This window comes from Cornus florida, unplaced genomic scaffold (assembly GCF_030987335.1).
Source record: "Cornus florida cultivar Cherokee Brave unplaced genomic scaffold, ASM3098733v1 CherokeeBrave_3.0.0_Hap2_Chr05, whole genome shotgun sequence".
Taxonomy (NCBI): domain Eukaryota; kingdom Viridiplantae; phylum Streptophyta; class Magnoliopsida; order Cornales; family Cornaceae; genus Cornus; species Cornus florida.
In genome coordinates, this window is record NW_026775575.1 from 49,600,164 (window position 1) to 49,622,551 (window position 22,388).

Consider the following 22,388-nt stretch of genomic DNA (forward strand, 5'->3'; position numbering starts at 1 on the left):
ACAATTTATAATTTATTTTATTAGTTTTTATAATAAACTAAGATAAATTTTTAACTATATATATATATATATATATATATATATATATATATATATATATAAAGTTATATCAATTGTATATTAAAATTATACAATAATTAATTTTAACTTTATACTTAATAAAGTTAGAAAAAATGTATTCAAGAAAACATTATTTTAAAACATTCTTAATCCAACATATTTAATTTTTTTTTTTTTCATTTTGGTTACACTTTCAGACTACCAAATATGTTTTGTTCTCATATTTCTTATAACAATATACATTACCAAACATGTTCTATCATATTTTTGTTCCAAAATTCTCAGAGTAAATTTGGAACACCAAACATATTTTGTTCTCATTTCAGAACATCACACTACAAAACACTTGGTCTGTTTTAGCATAGAGTAGTACACTACATCACACTACACTTCCCAAACGGGGCCTAAAGGTGCTTCATTTGGATTCGAATTCCTTGATGGGGAATATTCCAGTGAGTCTTGGCAAAATGCAGGAGCTTGCTTCGGGTACAATTGCGGAACAACCGTCTTTTTGGTGAAGCTTCGGAGTCGTTTTGGGGTTTACCACAAGTATATTAACTTGATATTGGTTAGAGTTAATTTTGGACATATTATCACGAATGATATCTGGTGCATCCAATCCTTCAGTACTTTACATTTCAAACAATCAATGTTCGGATGCCATACCCACTGAAATTGAATCATTAGGCAAGTTAGTTGTGTTCTCGGGCAGCGATAACAAGCTAGTTATCGCTTGTTATCGCTGCCCGAGACAAAACTAGTAGCTTGTTATCGCTGCCCGAGAACAAAACTAGTTTGCAAGAATTTTCCCGGTTAGCTTGTTATCGCTGCCCGAGAACACAACTAACTTGCCTAATGGTCCAATTTCAGTGGGTATGGCATCCGAAAATTGATTGTTTGAAATGTAAAGTGCTGAAAGATTGGATGCATTAGATACCATGTGTAAGATATGTCCAGAAAATGAATTCTTACCAATATCAGGCAAATATATTTGTGATAAACCCCAAAACGACCCAGAGCTTCACCGGAAAGACGGTTGTTCCGCAATTGGACCCGAAGCAAGCTCCTGCATTTGCCAAGATTCGCTTGAATATTCCCCATCAAGGAATTGGAATCCAAATTAAGCACCTTCAGCGTCTCATTCTTGGACAAATTCGCTGGAATTTTGCCTGAAAACCAATTTCCCGACAAATCGAGGGTTTGTAACGGCGAGTTCTTGCCAAGCTCAGCCGGCACCATTGAGCCGATTGGTGAATAATTGGAGGTGGTATGAGTTTGGGGACCGAGCTATGCTCTCTGGTAAGAAACCCCTCTACTTGATTCTCCTACTAATACAACACCTCGATTTTGGTTTGAGAAGACTTGTTGTTGATGTTCAAGCTGCTGCTGCAAGAGGTAATGTCGCACAACTCATCTGGAATCGTTCATTGACGCAGGTTGGACTATCCCAGCAGCAACTTGCCGGAGAAAGAGTTGTCAGACAGCTGAATTTGTACTGGACTGGTGAGTCGGCTAATCCAACTCAGAATCGACCCATTGAGCCTATTTGCTCGGAAGGTTAAAAGATATTTGAGTTGACTCAGCCTTGCAAAGATCTCCGGAATTGAACCCACAAATGGGTTGAAACCTAGTTCCAACGATTAAAAATTCGGGATATTGCTGAGAATCGCAGCGATTCTTCGTGCAAGACCGAGAGTTTCGAGTGGCTGGAAAAGTCCACCGAAGATATTCGTCACCTCGAGATTGAGGTACCTGAGCTCCGGTATGTTAGACAGCGTGTCCGGAAACTGACCCACCAGGTGATTGTTGGCTACGTTGAGATGGGTAAAAGCTCTTAATGCTCGAATGGAGGGACCAAGCTATGCTCTCTGGTAAGAAACCGTCTATTTGATTCTCGTGCAAATTCAGCGACTCAAGAGATAACGTGCACAACTCGTCTGCAATCGTCCCAACCAGCTCGTTCATCGACACGTTGAATCGTTGCAGAGACTTCAGGTTAGACAATCCCAGCGGCAACTCGCCGGAGAACGAGGTTGTTAAACAGCTCAATTTGTACTATACTGGTGCTGAAAATCGACCTATTGAGTCTATTGCAAAATATGCATATACCTAGTGCAAAGTAGACCAGTATCAAGAACCCTAGAAATTTGTTTCTTGTGACCACGTGGTTAATTCCTTTTTGATCCAAGCTGTGGTGCAGACCCATGACATTAGGTCCTTCTCCCAGAATTCATGATCAATTGTTTATCCAAGCTGGCGCAATCAACAAAGGGACAGAGTCCATGTCTGCCACTGCCGGTTCTTGGTTACATTGCACCAGGTACGACTCCTTGGTTCCATGACTACTCTTTTCCATTTCTTTTTATATTGAAATTAATTCGTAGCTGAATTGTTTTTATGCATTTTACGGTCTGTGTAATGAATGTTGCATCCTATAGTTAAAATTTTTGAACCTCTTCCTATGGCAGGAAACTTATTTGTGCTTGCGTCTCATATCATTCCTGTGTGTAAACTGTACCTGTTTATATACAAATACAGTGTTTTGGTTTTTCTGAAATTTATAATCCAATACCCAACCTTTCCTATTTCTTGTACAAAGTAATTGCTCTTAAACAAGAATATGCTGCTTAGCAGATACCATTGCATATGGTGCAATTGCCCCTAAATCAGTAACTGCTTTCTTATGGTTTTGAATTTTAAATAATGAGTAGAGCTTTTTGGGATGTGTAGTTTCACCAATTACATAGAGCAAATGCAGGTTTGAAATGTTAATTCAAGGTTATGTTAATGATTCATACTCAAGTTTGACAATCTTCATCAACAATGCAATATCTTTCACTTGGATAATCTGATTGTTTATTTCTTCAACTTAAATGAAAGTTAATAAGTTTTGACATGATCTGTTCTATTTGGTCTTTAACCTATTGCATAATAAGTGACATTTATAGCTTTGGGGTTGTCATTCTGGAATTAGTGACAGGTAAATGACCAATTGATCCTGAATTTGGGGAGAAGGACCTAATGTCATGGGTCTTCACCAGCTTGGATAAAAAAGGAATCGACCATGTGGTCAATCCCAATCTCGATTCCACTTACAAGAAACAGTTTTGCAGCCTGTACTGCCAATTAATTTCCACAGAAAGATTGTATTATTAAAGCATAAACAATCTTGGGATACTACATTTATGTACTACAGCCATAAATTATATAAAAGTTCACTGTTACTATCAGATGAGTAGATTGCACTCTACTACTATAAATCTTTCCTACCCTTGCCCTTTATAATTACAAGTTCACTGTTACTATCGGATCAACATTATATTTATTATTTATTATTATATATTTATTGTTTTGTAATTCAATCCAGTTTTTCTTGCTTTGACTCGAGATCAACCTCTTGTAAAATTTGCAATTTATTTGTTCATAGAAAAATAAATATTTTTACTTGGCTGTTTTCTTTGCTCCTGAATGTGAAATTTGTACTTCAGATTTTTTCATATGGAATACAATTAAATCTGGGATTGGGATAAACCAGGCTGTTTTTTTTCCCTCTCTTTTTCTTCAAGTTCTCTTTTATGAGAGGGAGTTAATTGCCTTTTTTTCAAGTGCCTTTTGAGGATCACATTCTGGTTCTGTAAGAAGGGCCCTCATATTTTATGCACATAGGGAATTGATTGTTGTATTTAGTACTTCTGCTTAGAAAAATGAGCCCTTTCAATGAGAATGGTTATAAAATAGGAAAAATCGTTTATGTATATTTCGGTTTAATGCTTAAAAAAATTCTATGCCTTCTATCTTTTCTTTCATTATTATTAATAAGAAGTAATTGGATTCTTAATCTTCAGCTCTGTGGGTTGACACTTATTTATGTTTTTTAATTGAGTTTCCCTCCCTGCTGCTATGATCGTTAGTTTAGGAACTTAATACAGATTCTTTTCCATTTACTTTATGAATTATTTTTTTGTGAAAATTCTGCATAGTGTACACATTATTGTCCGTCTCTTCAGTCCTTCAATTTATCATGTATGTTGCATTCTGGTGGATGCAGTGGGTACAAATCGAGGGTGGACCACCGAAAGCAGCTTGAATTAGAAGCAGCACGCAAGTCTGGTCTTGTTCCAGTTGAGGTTGATGAGGATGGAAACGAAATCAATCCTCATATTCCTAAATATATGTCCTCTGCACCTTAGTAACTCAATGCAGAGAAACCGGTACGCTTTCTTTTCTTCCACTGCTTTTGTACATATTCAATGTGTTATATTGGCTGGAAGTAGAAAATTAAACCGTTTCTCTATTTTCAGAGTCTAAATCATCAACGAAAACAGTACTTGGATTCAAATACGAAAGCATACTACGACAGGGGGACAGAAACTTTTCAGGCTAAAAAATATAGGAAAGGTGCATGTGAAAAGTACATGAATTCTCTCTCTCTAATTCTGTGTGTCTTTTGTGTTCTTTACTTTAAAGATTGTAAAAAATACATAGCAATATAAAAGACTGAATCAGATTAGAATTCAATGATGGAAGATTTTAGGGTAGTGTTCAGTTTGTAGTCTTACAAACTGAAATTGCATTGCTGCAATCATGCCTTGGGAGGGAAGGGGGAAAAAAAGAAAAGTAAGATAAGGGAACTTAGTGTGACAGGGTTTCTTGTAGGGATATATCTAGTAAGTGGTGTCTCATATTATGTGATAAGTTCAAATAGCATAACATAAGCTATGATGATTATGGAACCTTTCACATCCTGATGCATTAGATTACTTCTTCATTTAATTCTTTTTTTTTTTACTCATGGCCGATGAATAAGCTGCAAAGCTACATCATAACCTTATAGGCAATGTAGAAAGAAATTGTTGAGGAGTATTTGTTAAAAGAAATTTATTCTATTATCTATTTGGAATAAGATTATTGTATAGCGTATATTCAAATTTTTTTTTTTAAACAACTTATTTTAACACTTGCAGTATATATGCTTGAGCATAGAGTTCTCTCTCTCTTTTTTCCTCTTACCTGTTGTCCCTGGGCCTCAGCCCAATGTTCTATACCACCAAAGGCAGTGGGAATCCATTTGTGGCAGCAACTCATCATTTTTCTTTTTAGTTTCTGTCTTTATATAAATGTGGGAAAACTATGATTCACTAACATGAACTTTGTATGTGCCCTTTGCAGCTGTGGAGCTATGACCCGCAATGCAAAATTTTGCCCGGAAAGGCGTGGAAGGTGGAAGCAATGTGGACATATGAAGACATTGTGACACACGAGAAGATAGAGAAATTGGAACTGGATTATGATGGCAAACGTGACTGTTGGAATGGTTATAATGCAGCAAGCTATGCCTATGTCATTGACAGATTTGAGGCAAGGGTTGAATCCAGGAAGAGCTATCTGAAGCAGCAATATCTCAAAAGATCTGATGAGGAGAAAAGCAACCAGCAAAATGGTTCCTGACATGGATCCAAATTATAAATTATATAGTGTGAACATCTTTGAAGTTCAAGCATTGCCTCATATTTTATTATTATTGTGTAAGTGCTTAATATTGATTTTGCTTTCCTCTAAATTTCAGGGTGACCATCAAAACAGATCAAGTAACCAAGCTTTGTTGTTTCGGCATTTGAGATGTTGAAGGCCCTGATGGGAGTAGAGCCTTAGACTGCCTGTAGGATTCAGTAACGAAAGGAAAGACTGGTTCAAGCTTTTGCTGGAGAGGCTGCAGGCATATATAAAAACAACTAGTAAGCACAAAGTATCATCTTTTTCTATTTTTGCTGGTGGTGTTAGGTAAATTGTAATTCAGCATCAGTTGCTCAGGGTAACGTCAAATGCTTGGACGCCTCCTATTGAAGGGATGGTGAAGTGTAATGTTGATGCGGTTTTTAATCCATCTTTGCACATTGGAGGAGGAGGAGGTGCAGTTTTTAGAGATTTTTCGGTCTGGGTCTGCAACATCAATGGAAGCTATATGTCTTAGAAAGGCCATGGAGTCGGCTCTAAATGCGAATCTTCGGGCTATTTGGTTTGAAAGTGATTCTAAAATAGTGTGTGATGTGGTGCTACAAGATGATGGTCAATGTCCTGTGGATATTCAGGCCATTGTTTTTGATATCAAATAAGGGCTGCGGAGATTTTCCTCGTCTGGTATTAGTCATGTTCGTCGGCATGGCAACGAGGTAGCCAAATCTAGCATTGTCCGGACTCTGGAGTATGACAGTATATATATATATATGCATTGTCCGGAGTATGACAGTAGGTAGTTATTTAATATGCTCTCCGGTGCTACAAGATGGTCAATGTCCTGTGGATATTCAGGCCTTTGTGATGTCGAGCTTCTGCATTGTCCTGAGTTTATTCAAAATCTAGCTTTGAAAGATATTTCTCAGGCGTCGTGTTGAGTGTTATTTTTTGTGTACTTTGCCAGGATATATATATCTATATATATGCATATACATGTGACAACTAGTAGGTAGACGACAGTGATTTATATACTTAGAGAGAGAAATAGAGTTTTATGTAAATGTTTATAAATTTTAGATCTTTGTATAGATAATAGATTTAACACAATTAATATTAGAGCAAGAAATAAAATTTATAAAATGAAAATTTTAAAAGTTACTATTTATTTACTACCATATAATAATTTTTCACTAATTAGACGGTTTCTCTGCACAGCATTGTGCTGCCAACTCGATCACCTTCACCTATGCAAAAATGGCATAATCTTTCAACAACAATGGATGCATGTATGTTTCAATTGACAAATATTGTATTTCATGAAGCACGGACATTTTTCCAAAGGAGTCGTACTTTTGTTGTGTTCGTGTTGGACACTTGTCTCGGTCTCTGTAAATAAAATAATTTTTTTATTATTTTGGACACTTTTTTTTTTCGACAAAATTTTGTCACTTTTTGGGCATTTAGCCTACACTTTCAAAGACACAAGTTTACTCGGGAAAAAAATTGACATTATAAGAATGGGAGTGGAGTAACGAACGAAACATTAAATGATATTTATACATTTAAAATAAAAACACTATTCCGACAAAGTAATAGAATAAGTGTACATATGATATAAAAGTTATTACAACGCTCAATAGATGTATATAAATAAAAATTCATATTTATATAAAGCTGTGTCCAAGTCATACCTATTTCCTATTTTTTTAAAATTTGACATCTTAACTTATCCGTCTTCATCTAATTATATGTCTGGTTATATAATTAGATTTTAATAAACAAATAATGTGACGTGTCCATCAAATAATTGCAAATCTACGTCATGTCATCAATAATGTATTTTTATTGCCAAAAGTACTTGCTGGCAGAATGATTCAAAAATGTACTATATGAAAAGTTCATAAATGCTGTGTTTTTTGCCAATTCCCGAATCCCTCCTTGGCCATGGCGAAACTTGATTAGCCAAGTTAGGATCCACATTATTATCAAAAGAAGGTGGTGGAGCACTACAACGGTTCATACAGACGTTAAAGCAATGCAGCTCTATCTCACCATTTTTGAAGCACTCATGACTACATTTTTACAGGCATGAAGCTGAAGCTGCTTCTGTTAAATGCTCAATGAGCATCAACATCGCTAGCCCCACCACCAAAACACATACTCTCACGATTTTCTTTTCCATACCTTTATTCTCTTCAACAATCACCTCATTTTACCTTCCCCTAAGGCACCACCTCAAGGCATTATTTATAGGTCAAATATCCATAAAAAAAAAAAAAAATTGGTCCCCAAGCTATTGTTTCACACTATTTTGATTAATAAGAAAAATAAACATAATTTATTGACAAGAGGGTATCATTGTCTTTTTATGCAAATATGGAGTATTTGCACCAAATGGATATTAAATATTTATTTTTTAAAAAAATTATATTGATTGCAATGAACATTAGTAGTACAAGAGAAACAAATTGACTTGATAACTCATGGGTGTACCATGTGGGATAATTCCTGAATTTTAATTTTGAATTACATAAATTCATAAAGTGAGTTTTTTTTGTTTTATTATTATTATTTTTTGGCAGATTCATAATGAGTTGAGTTTATAACAAATTGGCTATTCATGAGCCAAAGATTATCGCCACATGCTTTTCCATTCTAGGCTTTACTGCAATATGTTGGGACCCACAAGGATATAGAAATTGGATTAACTCATTTGAACGATTCTCCCCACTTTGAAATTTGAAAACACTTTTCTCTTCACAATAAAAATTGCTTTTCAATTTCCACCAAATAAAATGTACATTTAATCGACTAACTCACCCTTCATTACATATTAATGGAGAATTTTTTTAATTTATTTTATTTTCATAGTAAAAAATAAACTAAAACTGGGAAGTGTGAGAATAAAATTTTCAATATAAAAATAAATAAATAAATAAAAATCAAAGAGCATATATTCTTGCATATTTGTTCGGGCTTCTCTAATTATAAGGATTAAAAAAAAATTAAAAAATAATAAAAAAAATCAAATGAGGAGCATCTTCTTCTCTAGAGCTTCTCTAACAAAAAAAAAAATCTAACACCCTCAACAACTCTTGCCAAGCCGGTTGTCCATCTCCGGACTTGACAATGAGTTTTTTTCGATTCCTACTGCTGTTCTTAGTGATAGAGCTTACCGAAATGGCAGCAACTCCCTCAACAACTCTTGCCAAGTCCGGTTGCCTCCATCCCGAACTTGTTCGAGGTATATCTGTCTGGTCGGGACTCAATTTTTGACGCCGTTTCTTTTGTTGTTCATATTTTCTCATTTTGAATCTTTTTCCTTCCCCCTGTGTAGGCCTTTACCCGTGTCCGGTTGCCTCCACCCCGAACTTGTTCGAGGCATATCTGTCTGGTCCGGACTCGATTTTCGACGTAGTTTCTTCTGTTATTCATATTTTCTCATTTTGAATCTTTTTCCTTCCCATGTGTACGCCTTTACTCGTCGTCCTAATGGTTTTTGAATTAAGACTCTAATACCAAATTTGTAATGACCCTAACTGATGCCAAAATTTTAAAAAAAAATTCGACATGACCTTCGCTAAAAATCGTCCTATAACAACTTATTTAAAAGTATTTTTTAACCTGTCTAAACACAATAAACATCTAACGCATTACATTCCATGGTGGTAATCCAATCAGATGCACAGACCGATTATGACACATTTAGAAGCCGATTCCCTCCTTCAACTTATTACTGCAGCTGCAGCACTCCGATCTTCAACCAATCAGATGCACAGACCGATTATGACACCTTTATCTTACCGCTGTGGCAATCTTGCGTGTGCCGAAAGGATAAAGAATGGTAAGATTGCCACAGCGGTGGGGGCAACCGGGCTTGACAAGAGTTATTGGGGAGTTGCTGCAATTCCGGCGAGCTCCATCACTAAGAACAGCCGTAGGAATTGAAGAAAACTCATTGTCTCTGCTTCCTCCTCTCTATCTAGTGTAACGTACCAGTCAGCCTAAAGGGATTCCTATTTATGAAATTTAATTTTTCCTATATTTCATTCTCTCCTTCTCCCTCCCGTTTCAACAATTTCAATCTCGTGATGGATTGTACCGTCCAGAGAGTTAACGGTAACAACAAGAGTTTGAAGTCGCCGGAAATTTTCCAAAGTTGACGGAATTTCAGAAGTTGTTGAACTCTTGGGTATGTCGGCCAACTTACACTTGAAAATCGTCGGAGGGAGGGAGGAGTTGATGGAGTTCCTCTGGAGATAACTGAAAGAAATAAGGCGGCAGAGCAATTCTGGAAACGCACCGGCGAGGCATGAATATCAATTTGTTGTGCTTTATACTTAGAATCTGAAGTGATGAAAGCACTCTAAAAGATGGTAGGATCTGATTGACTTGATAACTCATGGGTGTAGCATGTGGGAGATAATTCTTCAATTTTAATTTTGAACTCCAAAAATTCATAAAGTGAGTTTTTTTATTATTATTATATATTTTTTTCTTTTTTGTCAAATTCATAGTGAATTGAGTTTATAATAAATAGACTATTGATGATCCAAAAATTATCTCCACATGCTCCTTCATTTTATGCTTTGCTATAATATATTGAAACTAAGGTCACAATCACTTTGATTATATATCTATCATATAGTCAGTAATTTGAATAATCAATTGACATTATTCCTGAATAAGAGGACTAAAGTCACGTTGATTCTCTCTTTCACATTGGTTTAATTGGAATAATTGATTGAGAAATTGAAAAAGTGTAAATAATAATAATAATAATAATTGTATTAAGAAAGACAAAAAATAATATTAGTAAGAGCTTCCAACTCCACCCAAGTCATGTCGCTTCTTTAGGGAGTCTCTTTCTCTTCTCAAACGCTGGGGTTACACCCAGGTCATTGTGGAGGGGGATTGCGAGTTGTTGATGGCCCTTCACCCCCTTCTGATGGTTATTCTGAAGGATGTTCATTCTTTTTTGCATTCTTGTGGGGGTGCCTCTCTTGTTTGGACCCCTCGTAAAGGAAACGTTATTACTCATCTTTTAAGTAAAAAGGCTTTGAAGTCAAATGTTGTAATTTTGAGTGGAGCATAGGGCCTAAGTGGTTGTTAAATGCTTGTTCTTTTGAATGTTTTCCGCTTTCCGGCTAATGTTATCGGCTTTGTTTAAAAAAAAAAATGTCCCTTCCTTAGTTACAAGTCATTCACAAGATGGACCCACTCATAGTGTCATCATGTGAAAGGTTTGGCAAGTTTTATCCCTCATTTGAAGTATTCTCTCCACTTGAAATTTGAGAACACTGAAATAAAATGTACATTTAATATAATAACTCACCCTTCATTAATTTAATTTAATTATTTATTTTATTTTCATAATAAAAAATAAATTCAAATTAATAGAAATTTCAATATAAAAAAAATATTTAAAAATCAAAGAGCATATGTTCTTAGATTTTTTGTCGAGCTTATCTAATTATCAAGGAGAAAAAAAATATCAAATGAAGAGCATCTTATTCTGTTAAGCAAGAACATCCAAATTGAGGAAGCATCCAAAACTAACTGTACATTCATTGTGTTGCCTGTTGTGAACTCCACCACCAATTTTCTTGTAGGTATGAGTGTGCATCCATTAGGCACAAGACACAGCTGTGTTTATAACTCATGGGTGTACCATGTGGGAGATAATTCCTGAATTTTAATTTTGAATTACAAAAATTCAAAAAGTGAGTTTTTTTTATAATTATTTTTTCTTTTTTGTCAGATTGTTGAATTTATAACAAATTGGCTATTCATGACCCATAGATTATCTCCACATGCTCCTTCATTCTAGGTTTTACTACAATATATTGAAACCCACACGATATAAAAATCGGACTAAGGTTAATCATATTGATGTTATCTGTCACATTGCCGTAATTTGAATAATCAATTGAGATATTATTCCTCACTCAGTAGAAAAGTAAAATGAAAAATAAAAAAATTGTAAAAAAAAAAAAAAGATTGTATCAAAATATAATAATTTTCATCCAAATGAAAGAAGAAAAAAATTAATATCATTATCACAATATTTTGAATAGATAGCTGCCAACTCATTCATAAGATGGCCCACTCATATTGTCATGTGAAACGTTTGGCAAGTTTTATCCACCATTGAAGGGATTCTCTCCACTTGAAATTTGAGAACACTTTTATCTTCACAATTGCTTTTCAATTTACACTTAATCAAGACCTTAGTCAAGACCAAAAGTAAAATAAAATGTGCATTTAATCTAATAACTCACCCTTCATTACATATTGATCTTAAAATTTTGACCATTTTTTTTTATAATTTAATTAATTATTTAATTTAATTTAATTTCATAGTAAAAATAAACTCAGTCAGTCAAGTGAGTGAATAAGAATTTCAATATAGAAAAAAAAGAATTAAAACATATATACCTTAAAATACTTCATAATAAAACTTTTCAGAAACGAGTTTAAAAAGCATATATACCTCAAAATACTATCATGTCGGCTTTCACAGCTCTCACTTTCAAAGGTTTTAAAAATTAGCACTACTTCATAATAAAACTGTTCAGAAACGAGTTTAATAAGCAAAATTATTGGTCCACCCCGGAACTTAAACCCCATCCCTCCTCATTTCTCATTAAAGATGATGACGTAGTACCATTGAGTCACAGGCGGTTTGGTAAGATTATTTAGACTTGAGTAGTCTTTAATGAACAAAAAATCTGATGTTATTTGAGTTCAAATTCTTTACTTAAAATGCAACCATAATTCGTTTATCTGAAACCCGAGTTGCTAATGATGAGTTCAATTTATTCTTAATTACATATGTCCTTGTCATCAACACAACCATGGAATCAAAATAAATTAGGATTTATTTATTTATTTAGGGAAAGAAAAAAAAAAAAGTATAGAAAAAGATTGACCAGATCACAGACAATGTTTTGTGAGGTATATATTTGTAATTGGCTAATTTTGTTATCAAAACAAGTCTGGTTGAGTACGTTATAATTTTGAGTTCAAATTGTAAGTTCGAGATCAGTAGTGAAATTAAAGAGTTGTTCATATTCGATAGCTTGAAGACTACAAAAAGGTAAGAACAACACTTCAGGAAGTTGAGTTAAAAGGTTAGGACACTTGCATACATCGTATGTTTTTAAAAAATGCACATTGCCCAAATTTTTCTAAATGTTTAAACCTTCGGTTTAGATCTGGCTAACTTGAACCAGTTAAAGGCAGCTGAAAAGATAGATATTGATTTTTGTGTGTGTATGAGGGGTTGGGTCTGGAATATACCTTGACGCCCAATACTTTGTCCTTCTCTCGTATCAGTACTATATAGCATTCATAGTGAGTCATCTGGAGATGGACTAATTTATTTTCCCGGGAAAGTGACAAGATGGCTTTTAAAAGCTTGCTTTGACACTTTGGGATTGCAATTCAATGTGATTGGTCTTTCCAATTGGATCCTTATTTAATTGGGTAAAAGTTTCAATCTTGGACCACTTTTATGTTTCACTACATTACTGTTATTTCTTTATATTTCCTTCATTCAATTTGGACTTTAGTCTTGTACATTACTGAATTTCTTGCATCTTCAATTACAATTCACATCATAGATGATATCATACATATTCATGTCTTTCACAGCACAAAATGGCCTTTAATTAGGAGAAAATAAAAAATTGCACTGTCATACAAATACAAAGATTTAATATGATTTGGCTTATAATGTTCAAGGTGAAGATTGACAAAGAGTTTTTAATATGCAAAAATTTTCTGAAAAAAATAAAATAAAAACAATTACAAGTCTCTACAAAATTCAATGTGGTTGATTATTGTTGACAGATACATTTTTACACAAAAAGTATAAAATAATGGCGGGAACTAAAGATAAGTATCCAAATTTTGTGTAAATGTACTATGACACATTAAATTTATACAAATATATATATATATATATACACATACATAATCGTTGGAAATGCTATTATAATCCCAGTTGTATACGTAAAATTACAAAATAATTTTTATTTATTTTACAAATTCCAAAAAGAAATAGAGAGGGTTGAGAGAGAAAGAGGGACGAGTGGTAGCCCGGCCTAGTGGTTCTTTGATAGAAAGAGGGCATAAAGGAAAAAGCAACAAAGAAAAATCAAGTTGTGGAGTCATTTTTACAACAGAGGGAATATAAGCTGAATTAATTGAACCATTAAAATCTTTCCTTATTTAGAAATTTATTATGAACACGACTCTAATATTTGTCTACATAAATTCATGTCACCATTCAAATCTTATCACGTTTGCTTGCAAGTTTGGAGTATGACACCACCAACCAACTACTTTACTTGGACATACAATCTTCCATCCGTTTCAATTCATTTCCTTCACGGCTTTCTATTTTAGCCTCAGCTCACAAGCTCCTCCAATTAAAAGAAGTTGGACCCATCAAAATGATCGAAAGTACCTCATCTCTTATTTCTCTTTCTTGTTTGGTCGTGTTCGGTATGAAACATAAGCGTGTCTCCACTCTCCTCCAACTTTTCCAAAACCCTATTTTTGAATCAGGTTTAGTGAGACCTCGAACCAGAAACTTTCCAAACAATATGAGTGATAGCTGATTAGTCATGTCCGGTATGAAACATAAGCGTGTCTCCACTCTCCTCCAACTTTCCCAAAACTCTATTCAGGTTCAGTGAGACCTCGAACCAAAAACCTTCCAAACAATATGAGTGACAGCTGATTAGTCGTGTCAGGTATGAAACATAAGCATTTTCGACGCATATCTCGTGTCTGTGCCATGCCGTGTCACACGAGCACCCTAGCTGGCACCTCCAAGTCCAGGTAATATTATCGATTGTAGGTTTGTTAAAAAGTTTTGCTCCATGTGTCCCAAAATTATTGGGTGTATTAGGGATTCCAAAGTTATCCTCGATAAAAGACAAAAAATACTGCTTACTTAGTGCACAAGTTAATGTCGCTAGAATAGTTTAAATATATTATGTAAAAAGTACGTTCATTTCTTAAATGAGACATCTATTTTAAGACATTTCAGAATAAAAAGATGGAAAAAAAAAAAAAAAAAAATTAGAACAAGAATTAAAATCTAATTTGGGACATGTAGAGTAGAAAATTTTGAGAGTAACACACCATTATTATATTGGGGGAAGTGCAGAAAACACCCCTGAAGTATACTTTTTGTAGCATTTTTACCCCCTAATTGAAAAGGTGTGCAATAAACACCCCTAATCTTTTGAAATTGTGCAAAATTATCCCTCTGTGCAATAAACACCCCTAAATTGTTACTGTAATACCCATTTTGCCCTTTTAGTCTTCCGAAAATACCCATCATTCTCTTTCTACTCTCTGCCGCCGGTTCCTCCTACCACCATCTTCTTCTCACACCATAATTCACCCCTCAACTCCACCCATCAATCTCATCCATTCATATATATATAAATATACACACACACATATATATATATATCTATATATATACAAGGCGGCTGCGAATCAGAGAACCTTCGCCAACAAGCCCGGCAACAACAACCTGGTCCGTGTTGGAGGACCCACAAACCCTCTTCTCACCGACGGTGGTCTATCCACCGTCATATCGAAGCCCAATGGTGTATGTGGCATCGATACCAACTCAGCCACTGTCATAATCTCTGAGGAAGAAGACGACTACCGCGGCGTGAAGAGCACGCGATTTGCAGTAACCGGCGCGTGTTGAAGGGCATGAAATTATGTCGTTACCGCCACTGCCGCAGATCGATTTATTGAGGATGATTTGGTAAACCCATGGCCGCTACCTGCAAATCAAGATCGGTGGCCGTGTTGTGCGTTTTTGGCTTTCAATTTAGGGTTTGGATTTGGTGGTCGTCGTTTAAGATTGCATTGAAGATACCCAATTCGCATGTGACGATAACCCGAAGAAGATGTCGGCGATGACGCAGAGCCCCGGAGAGCAGATTCGATGGCAACTACATAGCCGACAGCGATGACGCAGATTCGACGGCGTTGAAGTCCGGCGTTTGGTGCTCGCATCGGCAACTCATAGCTCTTGCAAAGAACTTAAAATCGAACAAGCTCTCGAGTCTCGCCGGTGTTCATAGTCGCCGGAGTTGCTTCACCGACTGGGTCTTGTATATATTGAAGCTCACCACCCATGGAAGGCTTTGTTATTTTACAATTTAGCTTCACCCCGAGTCCAACTCGGACGAGAATTCCAAATCAGCTTTGACCCATCTCCACTTTATCTCTCTTTCCCCTCTCAACACCAAAATTGCAGTGGCGTCGAGGTCGTCGTCGTCATCGGTGGAGATGAAAGTCGTTAATAAGAGGAGAGAGAAACGCGGAGATGTCATGTCGGTGTGGCTGCCGTTGGGTTGTCGAGGTCGTCAGTGGCGGCGACGGGAGCCGCTGCCGGATTTCCTTATATATTTGCAGAGTGTAACTTCCGGCGGCCGGCACCACCTTCGCCGAAAGTCCCCGGCCATTATGATTGATTTATATCTTGGATGTGTTCTTCATTTTCTTGTGGAGGTTTGATGAATACTTAAATCCGCCAAGAAGCAGGTTGATTTCATGGCTAAGAAGGGAGTGTCCGTGGTGATGCCAGTTAGGTGCCATTCATACCCCCTACACTCATGGTTATCAAAATCATGATCTGGATCATCCGATCACAGTATTACTTGATCCTACGGTTCAAAGTTATCAAAACTGATCGTGAAAACTGAAGCCCAAGAAACCGAACAGGGTTTACAGAGTCCTTTTTGGTCTTTTTACATTTTTTTGTATTTTTATATGTTTTATAAAATTGTTGATTAAGGGAACTTTAGTCAAGTTCAGTTTTAAATTTGTCAGAGAGACTTGATTGCACCAAATTGAAACTTGAGGGGTGTTTTTTGCACGAGAGGGATGTGATATGCACTATAAACATACTTGAGAGGCGTGTTTTTTGCACGAGAGGGATGTGATATGCACTATAAACATACTTGAGAGGTGTTTTTTGCACTTTACGCTTATTGTATTCTGCTTTTTTCAAATCTCAACAACCTAAATTTATATAGTAGGATCTCTTATCTTGTGTCACATGGTCTCTGTCCTACCAAGAAGGTACAAAAACATTGTCCTAGTGTTGTAGTAGTGTGTTGGGAAACACAGAGACTGAGTAGCCTCCCGTGACCTCATTTTTTGGCATCATGGCCAGCTGCCAACCAAGGGCTTGCATTCAATAACCCCTCTGGACTCCTTGGTGATGTGTGTGTGTGTGTGTGTGTGTCACTCCTCCACATATAACAATCAGCAATTCTCAGTTTCTCACACAACTCAGCCTCCCCTCCACATAGAATTAATTTTTAATTTTCTGAATTATTGGGTACTTCTTTTGGGCTCTGAGCTTGTTTCCATAATTGACTGGAATTTGATCAATGGGTTTTCCCATTGTGTGGGCTCTTTTGGTTTCGTTGCTGACCTTATGGTAAGTGGGCCGCATTCTGGGCCTGTATTTGTATCGTAACTTTTAAAGTTTACATGTTGCGGTTCAGTCTTTGGGCTTATCCTTCCATGCCCGGCTGCCCCAGTGCCCCTTTGTTCTTTTAATAATTTTATTTACCGAAAATAATATAAAATAACAACATAATTAGTTGCCTTTAGATTCACAGTTCACTATGGATCATTTTTCAAAACTCAGCATCCATATAAGATAGTTAATTAATGCTTAATGTTTTCCAACAAGTATGATACTATTTCTTCAATCTTTGCTCTACTTCATAAATTCTATTGTATTTAATAAAAAGAGGTTTGGAGAAATCTATTGCAGATTAAATAGCACAAGGCAAAAGAATATATCAATATTGTAGCATTCTTTACTCTTTTAATTCACCTATATATAATGTTAGTGAGTAACACCATGCGTAATAGTCGTGGAAGAATATAACATGGGTAGGCATTTAGGTAAAAATATTTTAACTTTTTTTTTTTTTCCTCTCGGAATTGAGTTATCAAACAATTAAGACTAGGCTGTATTTTGATGCATTCATATATTTTATACATATTTATGTCTGGAGCTAAAGATAAATATCTAAATTTTGTGTAAATATATTATGACATATTAGATTTATACAAATATATATATAGATATATATATATACAAAATCGTTAGAGATACTCTTACAATCCTATTCGTGTACGTAAAATCACAAAATAATTTTAATTTATTTTACAAATTCATGTCATCTTATCTTGTTTGCCGTCAAAGGTCCACTTGCAAGTTTGAATTATGACCCACCACCAACCAACTACTTTACTTGGAGATACAATCTTCCATCCGTTTTTATTCATTTCTGTCACGGCTTTCTATTTCTATTTTGGGGAAGTTGGCTTCTTTCATGATATCTTGAATATAAGCTGAATTTATTGAACCTTGGTCACTTGCAAATTTGGACTCTCATTCATTTCCTTTGACAATGTTTGTCGGTTCTCGAGACTTAATTCTTTACCATTTTCGTCAAAAAGAGAAAATTTCAACCAAGTAAAGAACAAAGTAACATGGGGTGCTTGCAAATTTTCATTACAACCTTTATCTTAATGAGCCTTCAATACTATACGAAAAACGCATATACCTAACAAAATTAAGTAAATACCTAAAACTGTGGTTATTGTATTTCTATCATTCCATATATAACCAAGAAATGAAAAAGATTAATCTACATGAGTCTCGAGCCCCAAAAGTGCATGATAAATGCCGGCAAAAACTCAATAATGCAGAGAAAATTAAGTGAATTACTCCATATTCAAAGTATGAAAAGTATATATAACTTCTTCACAAGAGCCTACCAAAGGCTTGGCGAGAAGTAAAAATTAATCCTTGTTCATACATAGACTCATCGGTTATGAAATGAAGTAATCCATTATAAGATGAAAATATTTATTGTTGGAGAGTTGAACTCTTGGTTCAATTAACAATAATTATCTTATTTCAAAATTTACTTTTAACCTAAATTCTTTATTAGTAAAAACTACTTTAAATTAAAAAAAGAAAGTCATTTAACTTCAAATCGTGAAATTGGTGAATTTCGAATTATAATTCAATTTCCAAATCCGAATTCATATTGAACAACCATGAGGCGAAATTGAAATTCAAGGCTCAAGGTCCCAATCCTATATTCTCGAACGCATTCTTAATATCTTCACTCTCTCTCTCTCTCTCTCTCTCTCTCACACACACACACACACACACACACACTAACAATAAAAATGCACGTCTAGGCTCCACAATGGGCCCAATTCAAGCCCAAAACTAGGCCCAATCAAGAGCTAAATTTCAAGAAGCCCATTTGCAGCACACGAGTTGTCGTCCCCAGGGAGCTGGCTCTGCAATCTTTTAGACTATACCAACTCAATATCTTCATGTCAGCTTCAGTTTGCTTCAAATGCTGAAATGCCATTAATCACCAAGATCGACCTTTTAGTCCAGTAGTATTTCTTCACCTTCCTAAGAAAAGGTCTAGGATTCAAATTCCCACATGGACAAAATACACACACACATATATAAATAAGAATAAAAGAATGTGATTGGTCTTTCCAATTGGAAAAATCACAGCAACTGGTAAGATGGACAATTCAACGCCATGGGAAGAAGGAAATCAACGGAAGAGTGCACGGGCGAATCCAGGAATTGTCAAGAGGGGGGCTAAGCAAAAAAAAAAAAATTAACAGGATGATTGAATCTTAGGGGGATCAAAAGATTGAAAGAATTGAAAATTTTAAAGAAAATACGAAGACTAGGAGGAGCTTTCTGATTTATGCTCTAACTCTTAATCGGGCTTTAGTGATTTATTAGGGTTTGTTTGTCTTGGACCTATTTAGTTGGTCTTTGTTTTAAAATTGTAACTTAAATCTTGGACTTATTTGGATGGGTTAATATTTAAGAGGACTAATACTACTACTAAATTTTATTTTTTTTAGAATTAGACTAAATTTAGCATTATTAAAATAAATAAATAAAATTTTGGGGGGGGGGGCCTCAAGCCCACCGAAGCCCCCCTCTGTGTCCGCCTGTGGAAGAGTGGGCCTGATGTACAAAAATTCACGAAAAACATGAATAATTTAAAATGTAATGTTTTTTAGTATTCAAAGTGTGTTAATTCAAAATGAGCTCATACAGTCATACTTGCATGGCATGCTTGCATGAAATTGGTAAGGCTTTACCGACATGGTCATGTATAACAAATGTTCGAGGTTATTAAGAGTAAATATTTGTTACTCCAATTAGGTGAGGTATTGAATTGTCTCAGTTAAAAAAAAAAAAAAAATTGACTCTGAAGGACAAAATAAAAAAATTGACTTTGTAAACAGCTTAGTATTGGGCCCGCCAGCCGGTGGTTTATTACAAGAAGGGAATTTCTTGTTTTTTAAATTATTTTTATTTTCATAAATAAATAAAAGAAATAAAACTTTAATAAGGTAATAATAAGAGTAGGAGGTGTTGATGTTTCTAAACACTATCTTTCTCACTATTTTTAAAGAAGTGATGGAAGCATTTCTCATTACTTTTGTGGGTCACACCTATTTAATAATTCGTGTGAATGCAATTATAGCAAGAATGAAAATTTTAGAATTTTGTGGTCTTTGTTTTCCTTTATATAGCCCACCAACGTAGAAAATTGCTTAAACATTGAATGTAGTTTGTAGTCAACCTGACCAATACAAAAGTCATAAATGGTGGGGGTAAGAAAAGCACTTGTAATACCTTTTCTTTTCTTAATTTTCCTTTTCTTAATCTTCATACAGTGGCTTTAAACCCTCAAACTTTCTATCATCTTAATAATTTCAGGTCCTACCACTAGACTTCATTGTGAAAAATCTTAATCTGAATTTTCATCTTTGTAACAGTGAGAAGAAAATGCTAGAAAATCATAGCTGTTTCACATCATGTACATATTTAAATAAGTAGGAATTTGATTGAATCTATTATTATATAAATGTTCAAAAAATTAGACATATAAAAAGAATGGTGTAAAATAAAGCTTTATGTACAGGTGTATATGTTATACAGTATATTGTGTAAAAATTAGGTACCAAAAATTCAACTATATATGTTTTATAAAAAAGATGTAATAAATTCAACAAATCATGCACTAGCCTTTTTAGGTGATGGATTTCACGTCTGCTCAAGTGCTCAACGTAACACCAATAACCTTTTTGAAAAAAATAACTTCTTTAGTTCTTTCTAGAAACAAATATATGTTTAAAATTACAAAGTCTACATAAAACTTTCAACAAAATTAGAAATAATTTAAATTAAAAAAAGTTATCAAGTTGTATTTATATTCGTGATCAACTCGATAATTTGGTTGTGAATTGATAAAATTGACATTGCTATTTAATGTTAAACTAAAATTTTGATAATAATTTTTTAAATTATTTTTGTAATTTTAAAATGCAAAGGTCAAATTTGTAATTTAATATTAACTAATAATTTTGTGTGTGTGTGTGTTTTTTTTTTTTTTTTTTTTGTAATTTAACATTAATTTAATGGTCTTTTATTATTTTGTAATTTTAAAATAATAATATTCAGCATTTTTATTTAACATTAAATAACTTGACAATTTTGCCATTATTTCTCAATTAAGTTAATGGGATATCCATCCAAACACACACTAATAACCTTTTTGATAAACTAACTTCTTTTGTTAGTTTATTTTGGAGAAAATATATAGAATTAAAATCACAAAGTTACGTGTTCTTTTAAAATTGAAAGTAAAATTTTTAGTAGAATTAAAAATAATAATAAATTAAAAAAATTATCAAGTTGTCATTATATTCGTAATCAACCCATTAATTTGATTGTGACTACCTGCCACGCCAGATCAATGTAGTGTAGGAAATTGCTTAAACATCATTTGTATTAAGTAATATTTTATTGATTTTTTTTTTCTTTTTTCCTTTTTCTGGGTGAAGCTTGATTAGTAGTTTTAATATTCGTTTTCTTTTTCCTTTCGGCAAGGTATTTGAAATAATTTTGATTCTGGCACAATATGATGTACGAAAATTTACTTAATGATTATATCTAGATTTCAAACATTAAGATAATAAGCATTTTATTACGGTGAAAAGGATTAAATATAGCTTCAATACCTTAAGTAGCTTTGGATACTTTGGTATTTCAATTTATTTGAAGAGACTTGACACAGATCAACTTACGCAGAATTCTTCCCATTGCAAATTGTTTTTTCAATTTGATTTTTCGTAGTATTTCATAATTGATTGACGGACAGAAACTTAGATCCAAATCATGTTTCCGAACTAATTTGAAATAACAATTCATAATAAAAATTGAGATAATACGAATCCATACCTAATCAAATAAAAACAGAGTAATCTCTACAAAAGCTTAATGAAACTTAGATAAATAGAAAATTCAATAATGATAATAATGATAATAGCCAATAGATAAATAGAATATTAGATAATGTAACATAAACTCAGCTTGAATTACGGAGTACTTGTTAAGATATTGACTTGGGTCAACTCATATATATATATATATATATATATATATATATATATATATATATATTCCGGAAGTCATATACTATTTAACAACATAAAATTAACTTGAATTATTTGTCAAGATCTTGACTTGGGGTCAAGTCATAGTCTCTTTCTGCACCAAAACTGAAGGCCAATGTGGAAAAATCATAGCAATTGCTAAGATGGAAAATTCAACGCCATCGAAAGAAGGAAATCAAATGCTAAGATGGAAAATTCAACACCATCGACAGAAGGAAATCAAAGGAAGAGTGGAAAATACTATGTACAAAAAAATTTCACAGAAAGCTTATACCCAGATAATTTGTTGA

The 22,388-nt window shown here is 34.3% G+C and overlaps 1 long non-coding RNA gene across 6 annotated transcripts; it reads left to right on the forward strand.

The window, feature by feature from the left end:
- The first annotated feature begins 816 nt into the window (after positions 1-816).
- On the forward strand, positions 817-6,514 carry LOC132306426 (uncharacterized). Of its 6 annotated transcripts, none has more exons than XR_009481982.1 (6): positions 817-1,359; positions 1,497-2,380; positions 4,109-4,271; positions 4,362-4,458; positions 5,230-5,536; positions 5,627-6,514. It is a non-coding gene; the product is annotated as an uncharacterized LOC132306426 (long non-coding RNA). The 6 variants fall into 6 exon arrangements; XR_009481984.1 differs by having other exon boundaries at positions 826-2,380; positions 5,627-5,795; positions 5,872-6,514; XR_009481983.1 differs by having other exon boundaries at positions 824-2,380; positions 4,362-4,471.
- Positions 6,515-22,388: the final 15,874 nt, after the last annotated feature.